Source organism: Protopterus annectens, chromosome 6.part0 (assembly GCF_019279795.1).
Source record: "Protopterus annectens isolate FY-2018-M chromosome 6.part0, PAN1.0, whole genome shotgun sequence".
Lineage (NCBI taxonomy): Eukaryota > Metazoa > Chordata > Ceratodontiformes > Protopteridae > Protopterus > Protopterus annectens.
Window position 1 is genome coordinate 828,608,549 of NC_056737.1, and position 23,680 is coordinate 828,632,228.

Below are 23,680 nucleotides of genomic sequence, written 5' to 3' on the forward strand. Positions count from 1 at the left end.
GACTCAACATAACTAACAGCTTAAAACTAAAGATAAACAAGGAGCCATGACATACTCCTAACATTAGCATGCATCAAAATATGCATACAGTGAACTGAAATACTCCCAAATACTAGAGAGTAAGCTCTGCATAAGTACTACAGATTTGTGTAAATGCAGACCGGAAATTCAAATGATGGTGTGATCTGATACTCATTACACTCTTCTAGATTACTGAGTTATTATAAAAGCAAATAACATAGAGCCATGTTTCAAGAACCACAGCTACAAGATAAATAAAGACTGTGTAATGACTTCCAGTGTGAATCAATGTATCCTTAGTTTGGCCATGGTTGCAATTTGTAGAATTCAGCGTTGTTTGGGTTGTGTTAGATATCTAAAGTGCAGGGTGATTTGCATAAAAAGTAGTTTGATTCATGACACTTCACAGTCCATTATAAGAAATGCCATCTTAGATAGATGCCTCAATCTACAACTTTTACACCCTAGGAAGCTACCAAAACTTGTGAGGCTGTCTTCTCCCAACATCCTGGACAACTATAATTGCTAATAAAACCATTATCCAAGCTCTTAGCTGGAGTCCAACAATAACCACTGCACAGAAAGAGAACTGTCTTCTCAAAGATTTATACTAAATTCCTGTGACTATTCATTACCTTAACACATCACTTCCCAAAATTGTGCTGTCAAATGCATTATCCTCAGAAAATTAGTTATCCACCAGTTGCATAGTCTTGACCATCTGCATCTGAACAATATACTCTATATTTAAAAAAAGAAGTTACCTTTAGGACACATTAACTAGATGGCGATATAATTTCTAGCATTATCCAGAAAGGAAAAAAAAATAACTGACTCATCTGTTTCTAAAGCCCAAATGCAGAATAATGTAACATATGTTTAACTATCTCCACTGGTCCTGAGGAAGTAGATCCCAGGTCCATTGTAGGCATAAAGGATGCAAAGACAGTTGAACCTGAAATTATTTCCACCAGGCCATTTAGTCAATTAACACATTTTCTCCCCATGCCTTCTTCCAACTTGTGACATCCTCTCTCTGCGCCAGTAATCAAGGAGCCTGAATCATCACCACTGACACTGGAGAGGGGTGTTTTCTTGGAACAAAAAAATAGATGCACACAGTATTTGCAGCTGCAGCTCTCTGCATCAAGCACAATTTCCCTTAAGAGTACACTAGGAACACAGTGCGAAGTCTGGATTTCTCTGTCTCTCTCTCTCTCTTTCTCTCTCTCTCCAGGTCCCGAGTAAGATTCCCCACTGACACAACTGTAGAGTTGAGTCCTTAGCTGAGTGTTTAAGCCAAGTCTTCCACCACTCTCTCTGTGAAACCAGTGCTCTGTGTCCCTGCTCCAAGCAGGCAGCTGACACACATACACACACTCTTTGAGATTTGATTTTCACAAACACACACCTACACCTTGAAAAGGCTGGCACAGATTTATTAGTTATGCCCCTTTCTGCCCAGACTATAAGGTAGTTACTACCACAAGACATTCCAAAGCCAGCTAATCTAAGGCTTTTACAAAGGGACCCAATTATACTGAGTGAACATAATAGTAATACAAATGGTGGTGTTTTGACCAATGCAGTAAGGCTTTCAGGAGTAGCCACAGAGTCGTCAAATAGATATAAGTATTCTCAAAGGTTAAAATATTCTCTAAAGGACCAGCCAAAATGTAAAGTTTAAATATATTCAATAAGTAATAAAAGAACATGAAAATACAGAATATCTATTTACAATAAACACCAGAGTGTCAGTCAGAGGAAATATTAAAGTAGCACAAAAGAATAGATTCATACAGATACAGAAAAAACAGTACTTAACTAATCTCACTATATTTTCCTGCCTGATCTAAGGAATTACAACTATTCCCTGGCTCACTTACTAGAGCAAGGCAAGATGAAGTGGGTGAGAGATCCTTCTATCTCAGGTTCCAGGAAACAGACTGCCCTGAGACTTCTTTCTCATCTGGTATTAAACATAATTTTTGTCCTAGATTACAGAATGACATCATATACATCTGGTCATCTGATTTCTGGTTCCCATGCTACCCCCATTGCTAGAAACTGAACCAGAATTTAGCACATATGTGTTACTATACACACAGACAGAGATTTGCTGAGATGTGTTATAGCATCTGGAAGCTATAAAACCATAAAACACTTCCACTCTTCCTATAGAAGCTAATAAACCATTCTGTGGCACAGCCATTTAGTCTCTGGCTGCAATCAGAACTGTAAGATACAATCTTTATGGCCTAAACCAGGTAATTTAATTTCTTGCTATTTTTCAATGTTAGCTACACTGAGATTAACCTATTTTCTTTCAGTATACTCTGTTAAAACATATTCATTTAATCAGTTACAATACAATCAGGACCCATTGTTGGTACATTTTTAACACAAGCAGCTTTACAAATACATTTTTCAACACAAGCATCTGTACAAATCAGTTTGATATAAAATGACATATAATTCTTAAAAAATTCCAGCTAGCTGTGCTGGCATGTGTTACACATCCACTGCCCTACTTCTCCAGCATAGCTGGCACTACCTCATATTGTCACGCAATGAATCATATTATTTAGTGTTATATATGGACACCCACACAGTGGTGTAGCAGATCCTCACACCAGAATGGGACCATCGGTTTTAAACAGTCTTTTCAGCACCTTCCATGACAAATGTCACATATGGTAACTCCCGAAAGATACTTGAAGACTATTAAAAAACACTCCAGCTCCCATAGTGAGGGTGACTGAAAAATCTGGGTTTACAGAGTAACCCAAATGGGGGGGGGGGGGTGTTGCATGTCATAAGAGAACAGCTGTGCAAGTAAAAATGCAGAAGCATGATCCTTAAAATTGTGTATCCCCAAGGCAGTTACAAATGGTGGCACATAAGCTACATGGACTTTCTTATGCCAATTATTACAAATAAAACCCTTAGTGAAGGATGTTGTTTTGATCAACCATTTATATGCCATCGTTTCATAAAGATGTTTAAACACATAAAAAGGTGTATATGTAATGTTTGCCAGACTTATTCGAGTTTGATATGTAGTATACTATTGAAGTTTAGGTGAAGTCTCCAGATATTTGGGATTACTAAATTTCTACATAATGGGATTTTGTATACTGAAGCTGCCAGGTCCTTAGCTGACTTATGGCAATCAGTTCAGTCTTTCCCTCAGTGAGGTACAGCTGAGATACCATTGAAGAAAGCAGTGACAGCACAACAGGTAAGTTGTGCATTCAGTTTTGCATGAGAGAAAAGCACTTTTGTTTCAACTCCATGTAGAGACCATGCTGAGAGATTTGTCTTTTTAAAGCAGAGTGAATGGGTTCAGTAGTTAAAACAGTGCTTTTCCCACAAAGCAGTGTTGTAATTAACTGATTTGTTTGCTGTTTAAAACATTCTTTAGTGTCTCCTTGCTGCTTTTCGGGTCTATATTAGAACATTGAAGTTTCAGAACTTCGAATGTTCTAATATCGAACCCAATTCAGCAAACGCTGACAACATTGAACATTCAGAACAGCGAATGTTTTCCTAGGGAAAAAAATTGCTGTTCTGAAACACATACACTCAACACAAGCACACCAAACAAACAGCAATCCACACACATACACCTAAAATCTTACATATAACCCTACACTAAACTGTACATACACCACTAACTATCCACTTACCTTAACCCAAACCCTAACCCTAAGGTCCGTCACTATCGCACACTCACCTCACCCGTGCCCTAACCCTAACTCACCTACCCTGCCCTAACCCTCACGTCCACACAAACACACACTTACCTGACCCGCTCCCAAACCCTAACTCACCTAACCCGCACTAACCCTCACGTCCACACAATCGCACACTTACCTGAACCCGACCCGTAATGTTCCACCACAGTGGTGAAAATAGTGAAGCGACAGAAACGGACAACCAAATTCTTTCCCTAGGAAAAAATTTGCTTTTCTGCAGCTTCACTATTAGGATTCGATATTAGAACATTCGAAGTTCTGAAACTTCGATGTTCTAATATAGACCCCTGTTTTTCTGCTCTTTAAAACATTTTTATTGCCTCACTGCTGTTTTTCTGCTGTTTAAAACATGTTTTAGTGTTTCCCGCCTAACTTAGTGTAGACAGTATCTGTAGCACAGTCCAGATACAGGCTTGCTGCATCTGGGTCTGTTTGTAATGGCTGTTGTATTCTGAGCACATTTTCCAAGCCATCTTTGATTAAACAATGAGTGAGAAGGTCACTGAAAAACCAATCAGTAAAAACAAAATGAAAACTCCCACAAAGCTAGAACTTCCACTGAGTGAACTCCCAAACTTCTTGTATCAGAGGCACTTGGGATATATGCAAATGATCCTTATGAACATCAGGTGTTTCAGCTCATTGGCAATTCTGAATGCCCATGACTTGTTTCGTCATTTTACTGGACAATTTCAGGCCAATAAAGCCAAACCCCACAGCTTGGAGGGATTGGAATTTCTTTAAGTGGAGCATGTGCAACAGCTCTGGGTTTGACATAGCTTTGTATGTTAGGCAGAGATCGTCTCTGAGTAGGCGATATGCGACAGAGTAAAGCTGGAGTTTTTTGAGACAGTCTTCATAGGGTATCTGTTTGAGGCCAGTAACCCTCTTTGTGAGGTATTTCTGCGGCATTTCCAGTTGTTGTAGATGTCTTGTGAGGTACATACCAAAAAGGGCGTTGTACTCTATAATGGGTCTAATGAGTGATGAGTAGAGGGGAACAATGGCCTCTTTTTTTCTGGATGAGAAACCTTTTGTGATGAGGTGAGACACGTAGAAGGATTTCCTGACCACTGTGGCAATGTGATTATCAAAGGAGAGATTACTGTCCACCTGTGTCCCAAGTCTCTTATCACACTTTCAGCATTAAGTAGACTACCACCTATGTGGCAGTTCATGGGTACAGAGTTTTTTTACCAAAGGGGATGACAATACACTTTTTGGCATTGAGCTTCAGGCCCTTTTGTAGTATGTCCACATCATTAGGAGTTTTGATTATGGCTACTAGTTTGCAGTCATCTGCAAACTTTGTTAGCCAAAGACCTTCTGTGTTAGCCTGTACTTCAGAGAAGTAGATACCAAACAGGAGAGGACCCAGGACTGAACTCTGTGATACTCCACTTGTCACTGGTCTGAAGTCGGATTTGGAGTCTGCTACTTTCACAGTGTGGGTTCTGTCCATGAGCCAGTTGGCAACCCATCTTGTGACATAGGGATTTATACCTAGTTTAGTAAGCTTATCTATAATTCCAGAGTAGGGGATGGTGTTGAAAGCCTTGGCGAGATCTAGATAAGCTGTGTGAACCACCTTACCCTCATCTATGGCTTTGGTGACTGCTTCAAAGAAGTCAATCAGGTTTAGGAGACATGATCTGCCTTTTACAAACTCGAACTGGATAGGGTCCAGAGTTTGGAGATTACCAATGTCTTTGTTTCTGAGTTCCATGATGATACGTTCCATGGCCTTGCAGACCAGGCTCATCAGGCTAATGGGGCGGTAGTTCCCAGGGTCCATCATGGCTCCCACTTTGTGGAGTGGGATAACCGTCACTGTGCGCCATTCAGTGGGCACAAAGCCTGAGGTGAGGCTATGATTGAACATGGTACTTAGGTAGGGTGCCAGTTCATTCTGTAGTTCGTGTAGAACACAGCCTGGGATATTGTCAGGTCCCATGGATGCTGTGTTCTTGGCTTTGGAGAGTGTGGTTTTTACCTGTGCAGCCGTGATTACAGGAACTTTGCATTCTTTCGGTACAGAGATGGGCCCTCTAGGGGGTGAGAGGGGGGTAAAGTTACCACTGAACCTATCTGTCTGGATGTTGGCAATATCAGTTGGTTCTGTATATTTAGTGCCATTGTGCTGTAACTCAGAGCAGATATGAGTGTTGCCATTGAGATTCTTGACATAGCTATAGAATGCTTTGTGGGTGTCTTTAGAGTCAGTGGCAATTTTGTTTTCGTAACTAGCTTTGGAGGATTTTATGAGGGATCTCAGCTTCTTATTGAGGTTGACCAGGGAGTTCCTCCAGTCATGGGATTTTACTGTTTTTTGCAACAGTTTCTTTCTTCTGTTGTAGAGTTTGTTTATGGCAGAGGACCACCAGATTGGCTTCCTTTTTTTGGAGGATAGCATCTTGGTTCTATTAGGGATAGCATGATCTATGCACTCGTGTAAGTGCTTATAAAGTGCATTTGTGTAGGATTCAGCAGTCATACCTCTATTGTCCGTCTGCATGGGCGAATTAAGTTTGTCACTTCTGTCTTAAGAAGTGTGAAGTTGGCTTTGGAGAAGTTTTTACGGTGGTTTCCCTAATTGGGGGTGGGGCGGGATGTGAATGTCTAGGGTGATTAGCTTGTGGTCGGATCTGACCAACGAGGAATTGACCTCTGGTGTGGAACACCGGTTGCCCATGTTGGCAATGACCAGGTCTAGGATATTCCTGCCCCTGGTGGGGGTGTGAATAAGTTGATCCAAGGTGCTGGAATTTATGAATTCCAGAAAACGTTGAGCAAAAGAGTTGGTACATGAGTAGTTTTCCCAGTTAATGGTGGGGTAGTTGAAATCACCCATTATTAGGGTGTTGGGTTGTACCCTAATACTTTCCAGTGTATCAAGAAATGAGGAGTGGGAATCCTGGGGCATGGTGAGGGGTCTGTAACAAGCTACAATTTGGATTGCAGTCTTGCCCAGAGTTAGTTGCACTTGGATAATCTCGGATGCATTATGCTGTGCAACTAACCTGGAGGTGTGGATATCCTTAATGATACCTTAACAGTATCTTGCTGGACTATATGAAGAGAGACATGACTGAGCTCTCTGTGTATGTGTCCCAGGAAGTATGTCGCTAGTCTTGAGCAGCATATTACCCTCACTTAGAATGATGCCACAGTATAAATAAAGATGATCAGTTTTAATAATTGGCTTAGTTTTTGGTGTCATTCAAAGGGGATACAGTTTCTGTCAACCTGGAATGACAAGGTCAACAAACCTTTCTGCTTTGTCAGAGACAGTTTGTACCTGGCACCAATAGGCTTTTGGCTGCTGGCAAAGGCTCTTGCCTCCCCCATAGTGCTTGTTTTAGGCAAGGTCTCAAAAACAAAATTGAAATTTGTCAATCATAACAAAATGAGGGTTATGCTGCTAAACACTAGGAGCTTAAACCAAAAACTGCACACCCTGGAAACACCCCTATCACTGGAGAATGTAGATGTCTCTGCAGTCACAGAAACCTGGTTCAAGGCCTCAGACAGGATCCCAGCCTTGCAAAGCTACAATGTCTTCCACATCTTCAGACCACAAAATAAACTTGTGCGAACCAAAGGAGGCAGTGTTTCTATCTATAATGGAGATAAATTCACCTTCCAACTAGTCAGACAGAACAACTCCATGGAGTTACTCCAAGTTCAGATTACTGTGGGTAAGACCCCCATTCAAGTCATAGCTAGTTATAGATCCCCCTCCATGGACTGTGATATGCATGAGGTCTACCTGACCAAAATGAAGTCAATCTAAATATTGCCAAACATTGGTCATGGGGATTTCAACTGGGAAACCTACTCTAACCCTAACACACTAGCACAAAAGTTCCTCGACTTTGTTAACTCAAATGCCCTGGAACAAACTCTACAAACCTCAAGAAGAGGAACAAACATACTAAATCTTTTCCTCACTAACATGACAAACAGATGCACCACAGCAGCTGTCGGACTGTCATTACTTAAATCTGACCACTAATGCCAGAACTCACAAAGGGTGAAATCAGACTAAAAAACTTCACCAAGGCCAACTATGCCCTCCTAGGAGAAAGTATAAATGCATTCCAAGCCCCACCCCCCGGCTGGAAGTGGTAACTACACCAAAGATTACACTAAAGTCCTGTACAATCACTTGTATAAGTATATAGACTCAGCTGTTCCAGGGAGAATCAAAGCCAGAGGACCAGGTCAAAACAAGCTGCCCTGGTGGACATCCAGTATCAACAAACTTTGCAACAAATACAAAACGTTGTCGTCTAAGAAAACTGAGGCAAGGTCCCAACAATGGAAAAGCACCCTCTTCAGCCTCAACAGGCAAATAAGATAACATGTCAAATCCTCTAAGGGTAACTTTGAGAACACCTTAGCAAACACAGCCAAGGATAACCATAACACCTTTTACAGCTACATACACAGCCTAAAAGGTAGAACCCAAGCATGTGTTGAACTTGTGACTAACAGTATCACACCAATTGATCCTGGAGAGATAGCAAACCTGTTTGCACACAGATTTGTTGAAAAATTCACTCCCTTACCCCTTCAAACGTATCACAAACCTTGCCCCACCCCCCACCCCCCCACCCCCACATATCCAAAGAGCAGATAATTGAAGCCTTGTCTAAAAAAAAAAAACACAGCTTCTGTGGGACCAGACAGCATCTCAGGCTGTCCTCTAAACAAACATAAACTAGCATCACCATTAAGTACCCTATTCAATCACAGCCTAACCACAGGCTATGTTCCTGCAGCATGGAGAACAGTAACAGTTACTCTCTGCCACAAAGGTGGCTTAGAAATAGACCCAGGGAATTATAGTCCCATAAGTCTGAACAACCTCATCTGTAAAGCCATGGAATGTATCATCATGGACCTCACAAATAAAGACACAGGTGATCTTGAAACCCTGAATCCGAACCAATACAGCTTCGTCAGAGCAGATTCTGCCTGTTAAACTTGATGGATTTCTTCAAAAACATGACCAGGGACATTGACAAATGCAAATCTGTGTGCGCAGCATACCTCAACTTGGCTAAGGCCTTCAACACAATCTCACACTCAGGCATTACCGATAAACTTAGGAAACTGAATGTAAACCCCTTTGTTGTAAGATGGGTTGCCAACTGGCTCACAAACTGGTCACACACTATCAGAGTGGGTGACAACACATCAGCTAGCAGACCTGTCACCAACAGGGTGCCACAAGGGTCAGTGCTGGGCCCTCTACTGTTTGGTAGATACTTCTCAGAAGTTCAGACCAAAACTAAGGGGCTGTGGCTGACCAAGTCTGTAGACGACTGCAAACTGAGTGCAATTATCGAATCCCCAAATGATGTTAATATACTTCAGGAGAGTCTTATGCAAACCAACAACTGATGTCTTAGTCATGGTCTCAAATTAAATGCAAAGAAATGCATCACCATTCCCTTTGGTAAAAACAATGTCTTTTCACACTATCAAATTAACAACAATACCCTATGTACCTACAAAGTGATAAGGGATCTGAGATTACAAGTAGAATGCGACCTTAACTTTGACAACCATGTGTCTACTGTAGTAAGAAAAGCTTTCTATGTAGCACACTTGATTAGCAAAGACATTGTCTCATGAACAAAGGAGGTTATAAAGCACCTGCAGCAATTAGACAGACCTCAAAGGTCTCTAGCATAGAAGATCAAGGGACTCCAGCATGTGTCTTACGCAGACCGACTAAAGTCCCTGTCACTATATTCAGTATTGTATAGACTTCTTAGGGGAGACTTATGCCTGGCTTACAGAGCAATCTCTGACCCAAACGCTACAGCAAGTCCCAAAACATAGAGACTGACTGGCCAAAAAAACAGACTTACATATACTAAGTCTGAGATAGCCATTTCCAGAAATATTTCCTTTTCTTTGAGGTATGTCAATCTCAGAATTGATATATATAAGTTTGGGGTGTGGGGGCCTTGCCCCCACACACACACATTTGAGGGTGCAGGAGGGTTACCTTCCTGCAAAAAGGAACTTTAAAGGAGAAGAATGATGTTCCAGATTTGCTCTTCTCCCAGATTCTCAGTCTTTCAATTTTTATAATTTGGCTGAGTTGCACAAAGTTTGTATTCCTAATTTAAAGGAATCCCAGCATACTTAAATAACACACTCTAGTGAGTTCTTCTTTTTATAGGCTTCTTCCCTATCCTTGATCAAATCTGCTATAACTGGTGATATAATAAGTAGGGTATCTAGTCTCTAAATTTTGTTGGGTTTAAAGTTACTGCAGATCAACGAGTGTGTATATATCTTTAAGAAGTTATCCAAAGGCTACCACATATATAAATGTATTTTTATTTATTTATTTACATTTGTTTACCGGGAAATTCCAACTGGACACAGGTCCTTTTTCAGTGGAGGCCCGGGGAGAAAAGCTCCACAAAACAATAAATGAGCAGCAGAGTACATGAAGAGCAACTGAATATACATACAACAGCAAATAATATATACTGCACTTAACATTAGCTATAATTACAATATGAAACATAGTAATGAACAGATAGACCAATATCTAGCTAGAGGCTAGGAATAAAGGTAGGATGTATATACAGATAGTACTAAGCTCAAACAGATACTGTTCTAAACTTATATACCTAAATCTTATATACAAATATTGCACTAAACTCAAACAGATATAAAGCGGATGTTCCACACAAAGGTGGAACAAGCTAGAAGGGCTAATGGGATGGAAGGGGAAGATAGAGGAGTAAGAGAGGAGACTGAGTCAGTAGTATATGTGGTAGTGAGAGGAAGTTAGGTGTAAATCAGTTGGATATGTATTTGGAGATGAAGTGAGGTAGTTAAGCATGTTATAACAGGTCTGAGAGATTCAGTGAGGAGGGAAGGGGAGGGTAAAGGGTGGGTCAGAGCCTGCAGAGGAAGGAATGCAATGATCAGATGGTGAGAAGCAGGGTGGCTAGGAGAGGGGAGAAGAAGGGGAGGTAAAAAGTGTTACTAGTTGGGACTGGTGCATGAGCATAACCAGAGACTTTTTAACAGAGTTTTTAGTGCAATCTTGAAGTGATTGCAAGAAGTTAGTGTGGTTATAAGGGGGGGAGGGGATTGTTCCATAATCTGCATATGACGCAGGAGAATAGTGCTTCTCCCACTAAGTTCTTGGGTTTGGTCACCAGAAGTAGATTTTTGCTGCTGGAGCATAGTGGTCTAGTGGAGCATTAGAGCTGGAGAAGGTTTTGAAAGGATGGGACTTTAAGAGGATGGTTTACTAACTTGTGGGCAAGAGAGAGAGTTGACTCAGGTGAAGAAGTTGAAGGAGTTCAAGCCAGTCAAGTTCTCTAAGTGAGATACAGTGGTGGCTGTTATAAGATGCACCAGTGGCAGACTTAGCAATTTTATTGTAGCAAGCCTCGAGCTTGTTTAAGTCTGTTTGTATAAGGTAGGTAAGTATAGAAGAGGCGTAGAGTAAAGTGGAGATTAGATGGGAATTGGCAGCAGAAATTCTGGCTGTCTTGATGAGAAATTGTTTGTTTCTGTGCAATGCACCTAGTTTTTTGTGAACCTTTTTATGGTAAGAAAAATGTGAGTGTCAAATCTGAGATTGTTATCAGTCTCAACACCAAGTAGTTTGGTGTGTTCTGTTGGGGAGATGATGGTATTGTCTTTGGCTAGAATATTAAAGTGGGGGATAATTAGGTTAGATTTAGTGGGTTGGAATATAAGGAGTTTAGTCTTGCTCGGGCTGAGTAATAACTGGGCATTAGATAGTCAGCTTTCTATAGATGAAAAGGCTTCCTGTGTGATCTTGTGAAGTTCAGGTATAGTTGGGGCTGAGTAGATGAGGATGGAGTCATCTGCATACTGTATAAGAGAGGCATGCTTGGTGGCTGTGAATAGATCATTGGTGAAGAGTGAGGATAGTAGGGGACCAAGGATGGAGCCTCGGGGAACACCGAGTGTTATAGAAAGTCGAGGAGATAGGTCATAAATACTGAGCACATGCAAATCAGACTGCCATTTTGTAGCTAGCTGTTGAGATGTGAACATGTATGTATGTGAGCTCTGTCTGTTAACTAGTTCCTTCGTATTTAGAGATGATATCCATCCTGATGTGTTTCTATGTATGAAAGCATCTAAACAAAACCCTAAGCCTTCTCGTTATTTGTATTAGAGACGAATATGATGTCAGAATTGGCATGGCTAAAAGGACATGGGCCAGAATGCGAGCCAGAAGCAAGATCGAGAAGCACAGCAAATATAAAGGGTTGAATCATTCCCATTGTGTGTAAACTTCACAAATCAGGTCAGAAACAAATTTCAGGTGTCAAAACTTGCTCGGTACTCTTTTCTTTTGTATAATATGAAACCAAGCATATAGAATGCTCTAAATGACATTTGCATAAACCAATATGTACGATATTGATAAAAACATTCAAATTACTATGGAAAATGTTTGAAATAAAGTCCAAATTGCACAAAACTAATAAAATAAGGGGAAACAACTGCATTTTCACAAAGCATATGTATTTTTCAGATTAAGCACAGATATTCGATATATCAGAAGTGCATAAAGTGTTTGCATGTTTGTGCAGTGTTAGTGAAGCTATTTCCTAAAGTACGGCCATTACAAGGCATATTTTGCAGAATAGAGCCGTTACAGAGCATATTTGCAAAGCAAAGTATTTCAGAGAGTTTATTGTGCATTTGAATGTTGTTACAAGCTCACAGAACAGTTTCTATGTACATAATTACAAGGGCCATATTTTCAGTGTGTTTGTGTATACATTGTGAGCATGGCAGATAGATTTCGAAATCCCAGTGTACTTGTGTTTGACAGTAATATTGCCGAGAAGTGGAGAGTGTTTGAGAAAGAGTATGACATTTTCATACAGGCTGCATTTTCTGATAAAGATGACCGTACAAAGGCATTTATTCTTCTTAATTTAGCTGGGTCAGAAGCCATAGAAAGGGAGCATTCATTTGTGTGTGCACCTGCTATTTACAGTGGAGAGAGGGAGAACTGTCATATAGTTGTACAGGCTGAATCAAGGGAGGACCCAGAGGGCTTAAAACATCATTTTAGAAAAATGTGTAACCCCCGGACAAATGATGGAAAGGCACTTATTTTACACAAGGGGTCAAAAGCCTGGTGAAACTTTTGCAGCGTATATAACTGACCTGAGAAATAAAACTAAAATGTGCAGATTTGGTGACTTAAGAGATGAGTTGTTAAAAGAGAGACTTGTGTGTGGTATAAAAGATGATACTGTGAGAAAGATTTTGCTTTGTGACAGTGATTTAACTTTGAATAAGGCCACTGAGATTTGTCTGATATATGAGCTCACAGAAAAGCACACAAATATGCTTACAAGTGAGAGCAGTTCTGGAAGGCACAGTGATAAAGCTCATGTTGATAGTATGTAGCACATGGCTAAAAGAAACAGGCCCAAGCACATGGCAGCTGTAATCCATGCAGCACCTACTGGTAAACCCCAGAACTGACTAGCACATTCCAGAAATCTTGCAGTCTCAGTGAAGCATGAGTGAGTCAACAAACTCAAAGCATGGGCCTCAATGCACTGTGGTAGTAGCCATGAATCTAAAAGGGAAATTGTTTAGCTTTTGGTCAACAATGCCACAACTGTAATAAATGGAATAATTTCAAAATATTTTGTAAGTCAAAAGAATGTGGGCACTCTTTTATCAAAAGGAACACTTTAAAAAAACGAGTTGATCAGTTAGACAGTGGCAGCCCGACTCTTTATGTTGATGGTGTGTCAGTACTTCATAAAACGGTCAATGCAGTTGATTTAAGAGCAAAGAATGAAGTATTTTGTACTGTTCGAATAAATGGTAAACTCATAGAGCTCAAAGTTGATACCGACTCCAAGTGCAATGTTATGTCTGCAGAAATATTTGGCAGAGTGTGTAAAGGTGAAAGGCTTGATTTGACAAGGTGTGCAAAACTTGTTGTTTATGGAGGTAAAGAAATTCAGACCAAAGGCTCAGTAGTGCTTTCATGTTATTCTGCTGGAAGAAGCTCCGACTTATTATGTGGTCAAGAGGCACATCCAGTCATTATTAGGGCTCAAAGACTCTGAAAATGGGACTGCTTTCATTTAATAAGGAAGTTCACCATGTTAGTTTAAAAGACCACTACTCTAATTTTGCCCAACACATTTTTATTCCCTATGCTGATCTTTTCCAAGACAAGCTAGGCAAACTTCCAGTTGTGTAATCAATGAAGTTAGACCCACAGGTCAGTCCAGTTGTCAGGCCAGCATGTAAAGTTCCAATAGCCATCAGGACAGAGTCAAGGCCGAGTTAGATAAAATGTTATAACAAGATGTGATTTGTCCAGTTGATACTCCAACTGAATGGGTATTTTCTATGGTGGTAGCTCATAAGAAAATCTCAGATGACATCAGAATATGTATTGATCCACGAGATTTGAACAAAGCCTTAAAAAGACCTCATCATCCAATGTGCAAGTTGAAGAAGTCGCAGCCTTGATGCCAAATGCCACTATTTTTTCTGTCTTAGATACAAAGAGTTCATTTTGGCAAATTCAGCTGGACAGAACATCCTCATTGCTTACTACTGTCAGTACTCCATTTTGCAGATACAGATTTTTGAGAATGCCATTTGGGATAAATTCTGCCAGTGAAGTCTTTCAGCGTGCAATGGAGCAATTTTTTTGTGGGTATCCTTGTGCCATCATAGTAGACATACTGGTAGGAGGTCGTGATGAAGCAGAACATGACAGAAACTTCAGAAAAATTATAGAAAGGGTACATCAGGTAAATCTTAAACTCAACCCACAGAAATGTAAATTCAGGCTACATGAAGTTGCTTATGTTGGTTAATCATTTACGAGTACAGGCATACGACCAGACCCTTCAAAGCAAACAGTCATTCTCAAGATGCTTGCTCCAGACAATGTACAAGCCCTGCAATGTTTTCTTGGCATGGTCAGCTACCTAGGCAAGTTCATTCCAGACTTGATCCAACTATCAGCACCACTCATTGAGCTGACACATAAAGATGTATCATGGTCTTGGTTAGAGCAACACCAAAGAGCATTTGATGTCCCAAAACAGAGAATTGCTAGCCCTCTAACACTCAGATACTATGATGTTCACAAACCAGTTACACTTTCCTGTGATGCTTTGGAATTTGGTCTTGGTACAATCATTCTACAAGAGGATCAACCTCATCAATGTCATCGAGAACTCTTACCCAAACTGAACAGCAGTATGCCCAGAGCACTTTTGGCGACTGTGTTTGCATGTTCGAAGTTCCATGATTATGTTTATGGTAGACCAATCCTGAGAAAGCCAATGCATTCAGCTCTAGCCCGACTGCAACGTATTATGCTGAGTTTACAAAAGTACAATTTCAGTCTTGTCTACAAGAAAGGCAAACTTCTTTATCTTGATGATTCATTATCCAGATCACCCAGAAATAGCACTGAACAGCATGAAAATTCAGGTTCTCCGTCGATTGATGATTTTGAAGTCATGGAAGTGCGTATTTTTTCTTCCACGTGTCTTAATGAAATAAGAGATCACACAGCTACAGATCCAGTTTTACAGAGACTCAACCACTTCATCAATTAAGGATGGCCATCGAAACAATCTAGTTTACCTCAGGAAATGTAACCTTATTTTCCATACAGACATGAGATTTTGGCTGACAAAGGTATAACTATGAAAGGTCTGAAAGTGATTGTTCCAAAGTCCTTGCAACCAGAGTACATTGCTATCTTGCATTATGGTCAGCCGGGAACCAAATCTACAAAAAAGGATGAGAGGACTGGTATTTTGGCCTTCTATGTCACAAGACATTGAGAAAGCACTTTTATCTTGTTCTGTGTGTAATAGTACAAAGCCACATCAACAGAAGGAACCACTTCAGTTTAACCAGATTCCAGAACTACCTTGGTCGACAGTAGCCACAGACATTGTCGAGTGGAGTGGTCCACATTATTTGGTGTTAGTAGACTCTTAATTCCAATTGGTTTGAGATTGACTTACTTCTTAACCTAGCATCTAGTACCATCATTACTAAGAAGAAGCATCATTTCGCAGTCCATGGTAGTGCCCACAAAGTTATTTCTGACAATGGCACGCAGTTTACAAGCCAGCAGTTCAAAAGATTTGCTGAAGAATGGGACTTTACTCATGTCACAAGTAGTCCAGAGTATCCCCAGTCACATGATTTGTCAGAACATGCAGTACAAAATGCAAAGCAGTTACTTGAGAAGTCTAAATGAGACACTAGTGATGTTTTCTTGAATCTCTTGAATCACAGAAATGTTCCTTGTGACAAACATCTTGGTTCACCTGCTCAGAGACTTCTGTCGAGACAAACCAGAATTATCAATCAGTAGTCAATTGTTGATTCCATGTGTCAAGAACAACAGATCAGTAAAAGCCAATCTGTTAAAGAAACATCTATCTCAGAAGTCCTACTATGGTAAGACTAGTAAACCGCTCAGTCCGTAACAAGAGGGAGAAGTGGGAAGGATGCAAATGTCCAAAGGTTATGCTAGGATTGGTGTTGTGAAGAATAGTGGTCCAGAGCCAAGTTCATATGCTATAGAATCAGAAGGAGCAATCTTCAGGCAGAATCAGAAACATTTGAGACCAATGTCTGAGGCTATACCACAGCAAATAGCCTATGAGAAAGACTCTTTATCTCAGAACGAGTTGTCTGGTGTTCCAATACAAGAGGAAGTTCCAGAAGACATTCCTGTTCCTGTGATAAATCCAGATATTCCAGACCCGAGCTGTGCACTGCAGACTGTCCCTGTTGCTGAATTTAGTCCTAACCATTATGTTACGAGAGATGGTTGAATCTCTAAACCTTGCAGTAGATATGAAGCAACCTGGGCATGAACATTGTGTTTTGTTTCCAATGTACATGGCAATGCATGTCCAGCTCTAACACTGTTTTCCATAAAGGGCAATCTTATTAAGAGGGAGGATGTAGACCAATGAGTGTGTATATTTCTTTAAGAAGCTATCCAAAGGCTTGCACATGTGTATAAATACAGAGCACGTGCAAGTCAGACTGCCATTTTGTAATTAGCTATTGAGATGTGAACATGTATGTATGTAAGTTCTAAATGTTAACTAGTTTTTTCGTATTTAGTGATGCTGCTATAAATCCTGATGTGTTTCTATGTATTAAAGCATCAAAACAAAAGTTCAGTATTTAATGGGTTTTGTATGAAGCAAATGTAATCACTCTGCCTACCTTGCTAAATGCAAACATGAAAATGTGTAACATCTCACAGATATTAACTTAATACGTAATACCTGATAGATTATGGCTACTAGGTACATTGATATCATATGATCAGAACTTAAAGGCCAATAATTCATACTATACTGTATTTCTGAAAATAAACAGAAAAAAGAATTATGAAATACATCTCTATGAAAGTGGTTGCTATCTCATATGTGTGAAACCATCTGGTCTGGAGCATAGTTATGTTAGCCTTTCTTTGCAATGCACAGCCAGAGTGGGAAAAAAAAAGAAGAAGAAGAGGAGGAGGAGATGTCTATCAAATGTGAAGAAAATTACCAAGTTTGCCAAAATGTGTGGTGTAGCTGACAAAAGAGAGATAGTAAAATGCTTGAGGATCAGCTATGACCATTCCATGATCAGTACTATCAAACCTAGAGTACAAACTGCATATGTGTGTGTGTGTGTGTGTGTGTGTGTGTGTGTGTGTGTGTGTGTGTGTGTGTGTGTGTGTGTGTGTGCGTGTGTGCGTGCATGTGTGTGTGTGTGTGTGTGTGTGTGTGTGTGTGTGTGTGTGTGTGTGTGTGTGTGTGTGCGTGTGTGTGTGTGTTAAACTGTATTGTATGATGCCCTGAAGTCAGATCTCAGCCTTGAGAATACAGCTGCCATTAGACTGTGTGCACATAGCAGTTACAAAAAATTAAAATAGTTCTCTTCTACTGTTTGCATTTTGTATAGTAATTGATTGGCAAGTGCCTGGGGAGGGAGACACTAGGTGGCATGTATGGAATGTTTTTGTCTATTTTATCCTTTTTGGGGGTCATGATGATTTGTCTTGTTGAATACGCTATGAATCTATGCAGTGCACCACTGATTTGACAATATGTTGTCACGTTTGACTCTGGAACCCTCAAACAAGTTTGGTATCATTTTACCAGATATTTATTTAATGCTATAATTTTGCACAAAGTTGGACTCACCCTGCTGTAGCCCCACCCCATACCAGTTAGTCCCAGCTGTTCCGTACCTTCTCCTTGCTTTCAAATCACTAGTCACCCCTGGGCTGTACACTTGTTCCCATCCTGCTGGCAAGCTATGAATAGAAGGCAGATGGCAGAACTCATCTGTTTAGCATTCAGGCCAAACTCAACATTTAAAGCGAACTTAAAAGATCTCTATTTCATGTTAAAGTACACAGTACATAAAGTGAATCTGAAACTATTAGAACTCAGTGCTAGCAGCATACAGGGATTACAGAGACTGGCAAAATGCTTCAGCACTTCTTGCCTTGCTGGGTATATTACCCCTATATTTTCACTTTCTGCAGTGTAAGTATATTTTGTTAGCTGGTCAACATCAACCTGTCGAAGCACAAATCACCAAATGTGAAACCTTGAAAAAGAGTGCATAGAAGTACAGTCATTCTCACGTAGAATTCAATTTGTTTTTTATCTTCTTGGGATCAAAGTCATTTTAAATGATTCAGAATTAATATATTCAAATACTGTTTTCTGCTTCAGTTTGCATTACATTATAATATCACACACCCACTTTTAAGGACATATGGGTTTTCCTGTGTTTGTTTTACCCACTGCCATTTCCTCAGATCACATTGTGTTTCCTTCACTTCTTATCTGCAGATCTTCTGTGCTCTGTTGCTCTGTAGTGTACTTTCATTGCAAATCCTGGAATGAAGCTGGGTTTAAAACATTATATTTCTACTAGTGCACAAACTAATATGAAGACAAGTAACTGTGAGCACTTTCTCTGTGGATTTCTAATTTGATGCAAGTTCTTTGTAGCAGTTATTTCATCATGGTTCCATTAGCTTATTTGGTTACATGGTTAGCATTACTAAAACATTAGACACTAGAATTCATTGGAAGCAGTTTTCTACAACCAGAATATTATAGCAATGGACTTGTGTTTACTGACAGGAATGTAGTGTTTGCATGCAGATGTTAAAACATTTAAACTCTTTGAATTTATTTTTTATTATGTAAAGAAGTTTTGTACAAAACTGCAAAGGAGCTTGCCTATAATGCTTGTGGTTGTACAACACTGTGAATTTTGCATATAATGCTGTGTCAGTGTCTCTGTGGTTGAGTGTTATTTGTACCATTTAACTTACCAGATTTTCAAATAACAAATAAATACTGGAAGAATGGCAGAAGTTGCTGCCTCATTTCACTGTCTAGGATGAGATGTAAAAATATGTGTGTATGTCTCATCAGACAGTCTGGACAGTGAATTAATGTCTGCATACTGCTCTCACAATGCTTGAGACATCAAGTCACTAGACGAATGACAGGGTAAATGAACGTAGTCTGAGGGTCATGAAAAATTTCAGAAAGAAATTCAAATGTATACCCAGAAAAATTACTATTATGTGTTCTATATCTCCCCATTTTAGATTTTTTCTTAAATTTAGTCCATAGTAGTGCAGATATGGTGAGTTTGGTACACTTTGTGTAGCTGTGGAAACCACATGCACACTGTGTGGGTACAGAAAAAAATTCTATCCCTGCTTTTTACACATCCTTATGTAAGCTACCCAAAATATTAGCCCAATGTAACAGTATTATGCAATTCCATAGCATTCAAACTGCTCATATTCTATTCAGTTCTGCATTTCCTCTGACAGCTTGGAAGTGAAAATTAACTTCTGACTGCTGCATCCCCCTCTGGTAATATATCCAATTCCATGATTCCAGGTAACATTTCCGTAATCCCAAGACATGACACACACACACACACACACACACACACACACACACACACACACACACACACACACACACACACGCATTCGCACACACACACACACACACACACACACACACACACACACACACACAGGCATGCAAGCACACTCACACACACGCACGCATTCGCACACACACGCGCACATACACATACACACACACACACGCATACACACGCACACCTTCGTTTTAACATAACTGCAGTCATACTGAAGCATTACTCTGTTTCATTTACCTGCAGACTGTAACATTTGTTTTTCTGTGATATGTATTTTCTCCCACTCCATGTTCTTGACTAGAATCCAAGATTCCACAGTTTCTCTGGAACATCAAATCATAATTGCATAGGAAGGTCTATCATGATACAGACTAAAGTAAAGGATGACTCATACTTATTACGGACTAAGGAAGCAGAAAGTGATAAATATACAGTGAGGTTTTTGCTGCAACATTCCTGCATTACAACGCTAGCTGTTTCACAACCATAAATTTGTGAGTAAGTTCCACATTTAATAAACATGCCCTGAGTCAATGTATTTTAAATATTTCTAACAGGTTTTAATGCCCATGCAAACACATTTCAACAGTTGCTATAGCTGTGTTGGCTAATGGCCAGTATGCATTTAGACATACTGTTTATCATAATATGACTCTGATTTGTCACTCCCATCATGTCCAGTAAAGTCAGCTGACTCAGCTTAAGCTGAGGCATGATACATTACTCACAGAAGCAAGTCAAAGTCTCATATTTGTTATGAGGACACTGCAGCTTAGCTTGACATTGATAAAGGCCAGCAATAGGGTCCCGCTCCTTCAGGGGCTGCTCACTAGACTACGTCAGGGTCATATTGCATATATAGCTCAGAGATTTGCCTGAGAGACACTACAGCAAAGTGCATAGCATTTCATCCTGGCAGGCTTTCTCCCTAGTAGTTCCACTTCTCATTAATGGGGTGGACAACAATTCCTGCCATGTACTGCATAATGGCTAGTCCAGTATTATTATAATATTCAGATAAAAACAGAGCTGTACGATTAATCCAGTTGTCTTCATTAAAACAGTAATCCAAGGTCTTGAACATACTGACACAATTATTAAAGAGACTAATGACTTTCACCAACAAATATCTAGAGTAAAAGCAGAAGACTTAAGAGAGTGCATCTTTATTACGCTACATGTTGATTCACGTTATACCATGATACCGAATCACATTGGAATACAATATGTGGCTGAATATCGTAACACATTTTCTACATACTCGCAGGAATACATTGCTCTGCTCTGTGAACTATTAACACAGGTCCTAACCAATAATGTGTTCCTTTTCCAAAAACAATTGTTTACGCAAAAGAGTGGCATTGCCATGGGCACGCCAGTAGCAAATTCATATGCCAGATTCGTAATTTATATATGGTAAAAGCAACATATACTTACAGATGTGAATCCTTATAAAGCTCGAATAAAATTCTACAGAAGGTTTGTACATATTTTTTTTTTGTTTGGCATGGCTCAGAGGTATCCTTTGAAGATTCCTTCTGTTATATTTCACATTCCATAGAGTTTCTCAGCTTTAAGAAGCAAATATTAACCCATCGGATTAACTTTCTGGATATTACAGTCATAAAGATTCAGGAAGGGGAATTACAAACTGTGCTATATAAGAAACACGTAAAGCAGAACACATACCTTCATCATACAAGCATGCACCCTAATTTTATTTTTAATAATGTAGCCAAAGATCAGATGCTGAGGGTTGCCAAACTTAAGACTGATGATGACTAAATGAAAGGAGATCTTTGTACAACTTCAAAAGAATTCATATCTCGAGGCTATAATAATAAGGCAATATTACAATTACAAGCAGAAGTCATTAGTTTACATGATTCAAAAGCTAAACCAATACTATATACCTGTCATCAATCATCAAAAATTAAACAACCCTTCACCGTATCACAGTGCATGCTAACCTATAACAAGAACACACGTTCAATACAACAGATCATACAAACGTATTGGCCGATTTTGCATGACATTCCACAATTACAAAATGTTATACCAGTGAAACCAACCTTTGAATATAAAAGATCATCCAACCTGAAAAATAGACTGTGCTACAAGGAACAACCCAAGAATTTTTTCATAGCAAAAAGAAGGGGATTTTTAAATGTAATAAATGTGTCTATTGTTCATACATATATACTGAAAAAAATCTTTGAAACATTAAGTATATGGTAGAGATTTTGTGATAAATTCATATGGTAACTGTGAAACACAACATCTAGTTTATTTAGCCAAATACACACAATGTCCAGATTACTATATTGGCGTGACTAATAGAAAACTGAAAGAGAGCATGCCCTGGAGTTTTATTATTCATAATGTTTTTAATTTGTATTACATTAATAAAGCTTTTACTCCAAGCTGCCTTTGTTCTGGTGTCTTCACTCCTTGGATTACTAGTCCAATATTATTAGGAGCTGCAGCTTCATGCCTTTTGTAAGGCTCACTGTGCTATCGGTTCACAGTCCCATAGTGGTCAGTTGCTGTTGCTAAGGGCTCAACAGGGTTGTGAACCCAAAACTGGTTGGATTAACCATATGGTTTTGTATATCATGACACACTGATAGAGAGGCACTGTTTTCTTTTGTTTATTTTGCTTATATGGGGTGTTATGTTTAGTTGCGAATAAATACAATTACAAGAAATAACTGTAGAATAGTCAGTCTCAAAAATATGAAAATACACACCTATTAAGCATAAAAATTAAACTAAAAATAAGCATAAAGATACTGTTTCTCCCTTTTTTTAATTTCTCCAAATTTTTTGGGTTTCTAATACCATGACGGGAATGGACCCCATTCCTAAGTCAAAGTATGATTAAAGTTCATGAAATTAGTATTGTTTCAATCTTTCATGTCAGCCAGAAGTGCTCTTCGCAGCACTCAAAATATGCCTAGTAATGACCCCTTCTGCAATTTGTATGGAGTTACATGTATTGGTAACATATCTAAATACAATTGTAGATTCTTTTTTATAAGACCCATTGCTCGTGCTACAGTTGGAATTGTCTGGGTATCTTTCTTCCACATTGCTCTTGTTTCTGCCTGCAAATCCTGATATTTTATGACTTTGTGTCTCTCTGTACGCAAGGTGCTGTAGTCACTGGGTGTAATAATTTAAATGATCAATGCTACTTTTGTCTTCTTTTCATGGACCACTATATCTGGTTTTCTCGCATATATCTTTTGAACTGTTGGTAATAGGTGATCCCATGTGATGTAGACTTCATCTTTTTCTGTGATGCTTTTTGGATCATGCTTCCAGTGTTTTTCAGCTACTTCAATATTATAATGTTTGCACAATCCCCAGTGCAGCAGTCTTGCCACATTATTATGCCTTTCAGTATACAGTCCTTCTGCCATTAGTATATCACAACCAGCACGAAGGCGTGCAACTGTTTCCAATTCTGTTTCGCAAAACCTACATTTGTCTGTTTCTCCCACATGTTCAATGGACTTTGTAAACCAACATATACATAGCCCACTATCTTGGGCTGCCAATATTAAACCTTTAATTTTTTGGTTTGAATTCGCCTCTCCTTAAACATTCCTGCATTCGATCCTGATCAACATTTCTTCACTTCTCATCTGATCCTTCACCTTATATTCTTTATTTTGTTTTTTGGCACATTCAGTTGCTGCCTTATTTTTATTTACTTCTGGTTTGATTTCTATTCCCACTTGATGCTGATATGCTTCTGCTAGACTAATAAGGGAAGATTTATTCTCCTCATGTTTCAAAACTTTCACTATGTTTGGGTCTTGCGAGGTCAACAGATATGTATGCTGCCCCAGAATTGT